This window comes from Dermacentor silvarum, chromosome 5 (assembly GCF_013339745.2).
Source record: "Dermacentor silvarum isolate Dsil-2018 chromosome 5, BIME_Dsil_1.4, whole genome shotgun sequence".
Classification (NCBI taxonomy): Eukaryota; Metazoa; Arthropoda; class Arachnida; order Ixodida; family Ixodidae; genus Dermacentor; species Dermacentor silvarum.
The window spans coordinates 81,985,893-81,990,146 of NC_051158.1; the positions used below are offsets into that span (position 1 = coordinate 81,985,893).

General features: G+C 48.2%; 1 protein-coding gene across 1 annotated transcript in view; it reads right to left on the reverse strand.

Annotated features, from left to right (window-relative positions):
- LOC125945874 (uncharacterized) overlaps nt 1-4,254 on the reverse strand; it is a 102,210-nt gene that overhangs the window by 23,029 nt on the left and 74,927 nt on the right. The gene's annotated exons all lie outside the window — the stretch shown is intronic.

The following is a 4,254-nucleotide window of genomic DNA, read 5'->3' on the forward strand; positions in this document are numbered from 1 at the left end:
AGCTTTCAGCTATGCTTCCCATTGTGCCGACATATATAGCTGTTGGTTACAACAGATTTATATTTCGTGGAGAGGAGGGAGGGGTCATGGTAAGTGCGATGTACGACAAAATTTTTACGTTTCTGGTGTAGTTATAAGCGTTCCAAATAGTTACTGAGCCGTCGCTTACTCCCATTATATTCATGCATCATAAGGCGTTCCTAGTTGGTTTCAGCGATGTCCTCGGTGAACTGTTATAGTTAAGTGTAAGTAAACTTCAAAAACGGAAGAGTAATTATCATATTGCAGTAAATTACGCAAGCAAGCGATGTGGAGTTTTATGAATGTATTTTGCGAACAAACCAGAATTTCTACCGCTGCCCCGGGAGAACTGTGAACTAAACCGATATCAAATCTCGCGGAAATTGGGCGGGAGGAAAGACATCATGAAATTTCTGGTGAAGTTGTCTGTTGATGAATCACTGGCTTTTTAAAAAAATTTCCAACAAGGGGTGCTCCAAAGCATTACATGGGGACAAGGTTTCAAATGAAGCAGTCATATACGGGCAACATTTTAAAGCACGCGATATAATTACAGGAAACTGAAATATTTACTGCATATATACTGTTCGAAAAAAAAAAAACAGCTTCGCTGAAAAATTGGATTGTAATGCTCCAAGGTCGCACACATCTACTGCCTTTCTCTTTTTAATTTGGTATTGAGAGTAATTTGTTGATTGTACTTCGTTCCGTATAACCTCGACTACCTTAACTAGCGATACATTTGTGGTGTAGACTTAAACACCAAGTAAAATTCTTTTTTTAATTAGTGAAATTGCGTGCAACAAATGTGCATTTTTTATGTGCGCTGTGCGCTCCTGGACACTCATTGCCATTTGTCCCTGTATCACATATACATATTAGAGTGTCAAGAAATGAATGTTAATTCAAATAATTTTTTGGGCCCCCATGAATCACCATGCGTGATTGAAAATAGGTCCATGTCTGTTAAAGATAAAAGTGTCTCACAGATGCATATCCAGGCTTTTTCACTTATTGTAATAGTAATTCAATATATATATATATATATATATATATATATATATATATATAGTAGAGAGAGAGAGAGAAAGTGAGAGATATAGTCACATCATCTGCGGTTTGCCCCCCTCCCCTCCCCCCAATTCGAGAAATAGTTGGTACGCCACTGCATCAGCGCTGGATACTAGCAGTGTTACCAAACACTAGTGCGAGAAATAGCAACAGTCCCTTTAGTTTTTGACTTCCCCTGGCATATAAAGACAGTCGGGCGAAAGCTATAGAATATCAGTAACAAAAACTATAGCTGCGCTCCTCCAAGGTACGGCTATAAGTACTCCTGAAAGCACGTGTTGCGTTGTACCTTCGTTGTTCTGCATGTGCGCTGCTGCCGGTTACTGGTCGTTCATGAGTTTCTGTGCATAGTAACCTGAAGCTGTACCATAATGTTGTCCTTGGCGGGAGCGCGTATACTACGCCGCGCGCTCCCGCCCGGGCGGCTGTATCTTGAAAGCCATCTGCGACGGGAACAGAGTCCTTCATCCCTGCGCTGTGTTTTCGCGTCTTGTTCGCGTTGAGGCGAGCGGCGGGACAAAGGTCAATTCGCTTGCTGCTGCTGCCGCGCTTACTCACTCCAGCGTTTTGACAGCGAGTTTCCGCGGTCACCGAGTCAGATGCCTCCATGTTTGCTTGTACGTGCGTGACACCACGCTTGTTAATTTGGTTCGTATGCCTATGTTTACAAGTTTATACGGCCGATCCTTACTTCGTATCGACGCATCGTAGTTAGCTATCGCAATCGATGCTTCGCCTTTCGGGCGAAACTGCGACTTTTTTATATGCGTGCAAACATAGCTAACCGTCACAATATTTGGCACGCGGAAGCAACGGTCCTTCCTTAATTTTCATGGTGCGCGCATCATGCCTGAGAGCGCGCCCGTGTGTTAATAATCCTGCAGTTCATCAGGATGTCAATATATCCGAGATGAAATAATGAACGCATTACTGTACTTTCACAGCAGAAAGAAACGGAGCGAGAGGGAAACGGCATCGTTCGCCCCGGCACCGTTCGCCCCCTGCGTAGCAGACAACCCATGTATTTTACAGCAAAGCTGTATGTGTCTAGCCGATTTGTCCGTCTGTCGCCTGTACGTCGAAAGATCATCATCATAAGCAATTGCTCGAGCGTCGTCATCTTCTTCAGCAGCTGGCTCATTGGCGCAACGCGCTCGTGCCACTACTCCCGCGTTTGTCTCCTTCCACAGCTGGCTCCGTTGCCGCTCATCATTCCAGCGTTGTCGTAATAGGGAGGCCGCGTTTACGGGGGTATGAGCCATTCATTCTCTTACGTGAATGACATATTCAATTTTTAAGCACTTTAATTTTGAAGAATCGCAGGTGGCAATGGGCGGGCGAATGTTGCTAACTACGCCGCCGAGCAAACTCGAGACATCGAACGCAAGCGACAACGGCGGACTGCGGGCATAACGTCAATGATTTCGTTTCCTCCATCGCAGCCGAACGTGTATGTAACCTCATTAAGAAACACAGACACAACCAATAATTGAGAAATACTATAATGAACCGTCGGGATTAACCCAGTGATAGACACCGGGGCCGCACGTTTCAGCTTCACTGGTTAACCATCTGTACGGAATGCTTGCGCGGTGTTTTCAACCGAAGCTTGTATTGGCTCACAAGTTTCGGTGGCGTTGTAGTCACGCAAAAGTCACGTTTGGCGCATACCCGCATTGGATATGCGGGTATGTGCCAGGTATATGCGGGTATGAGTCATTGACAAGAAAGAAAGAAAGAAAGAAAGAAAGAAAGAAAGAAAGAAAGAAAGAAAGAGCATGTGCGGGGAATGCTGCACCGGCGCCGGATCACGTGACGCGCGCGACCAATCAGGGTCGTTTGGTGCGTCGAGGGGAGCGAAAGGAAAGGAAAGGCGGTTGGCAGGTTGGTGGTGGTGAAAAGCATTTATTGGTCTATCTATACAGAGAGGTGCTGGGGGAGAGGCCTCTAGTAGGTCGTGCCCCTTGCAATACTGGGCGGAGTCCCTCATTCCGGGACCCCGTTGGTCTTGACCGCTGCCCAGGTCCGCCGAACTAGGGCTTGTTGGGCCGATAGTTCCTGGCAGCCGAGCAGGGCCGCCTCCCAGTCCTCTCGGGTAGGGGAAGGGGTGATGGGGGGGAGAGAAGGATTTTGCCGGCATGCCCAAACCATGTGGAAGGTGTCGCGCGCTCCGCCGGGCTTCCCTCGCCTCAGATCAGTTGGCACTGAGCCGTGCTCCCTCAAGGGCTGCAGAAGATAGCGCTAACCTTTCCTTTTCTCATAACGAACCACTTAGTAGTAGATCAGTCTCAGCGTCCGGATGGGAAGGCCGCGCGTGGTGCGTTTCCCCGAGTAGCAGGCTGCGTTTGAGCGACAGCGCCACGAACGCGCTCGGGAAAGGGCTCGTCGTCGACGTGCCGATTCTAGCGTGAGGGCTTCCGAAGCCCAGGCGCAACGTCAACGAAGAGTCGCGGACCCCGAGTTGTGGGAGCGCGATGTGGAGGCCGAACGTCAGCGTCGTCTTGCCCTCCAGGAACCCGACAACAGTTATGCACGCCTCGGCAACGCTAGCGCCAACTTTCCCGGTGCGATAGGTTTCAACGCGAGTTTCTCAACCGTAACTTCGGAGCCAGCTGCAGCGCGTGTGACCGGTTGTGGTATTCTAGGCACTGTAGTTGTGGTTCGAGCACAGCGTGGTACTCGTCAGTGCAATTCGTTCCGAGGAACACCGAAGAAACACATGACAAGCTTCGCTTTTTTTTTTTTCCTTCGTCCATTTCTGAGACAACCCCTCTCTGACTCAAGAACATGGTCAAGAAAGTTACGACTGCTGCGCCCCTGATTCCAGCAATCACCACTTGGAAATGGCCTCTGAGATTTGCGCGCCAGTTGGTTTTTCACATAGAGTTTCTAAATAATATGAAACTCTATGGTTTTTCAGGCGCGGCAAATCTCGGAGGCCATAACTCGGGAAAGGTTTTCCTGTTGAGCTGTTAAACTGAGCTACGGTGGCTAGATGGGCATCTAGCCACCGTAACTGAGCTGCTGGTTCTATTAACGTTGATTGTATTCTGGTTTGCACCCTAGCCGAGGAAATAAAAACGAAAAAAAAGAATGTAGCGTCATTTATTCGACAAGGGAACAAACCTCACAAGCCTTGAGCTCAGAAGTTGTCGCGCTTGC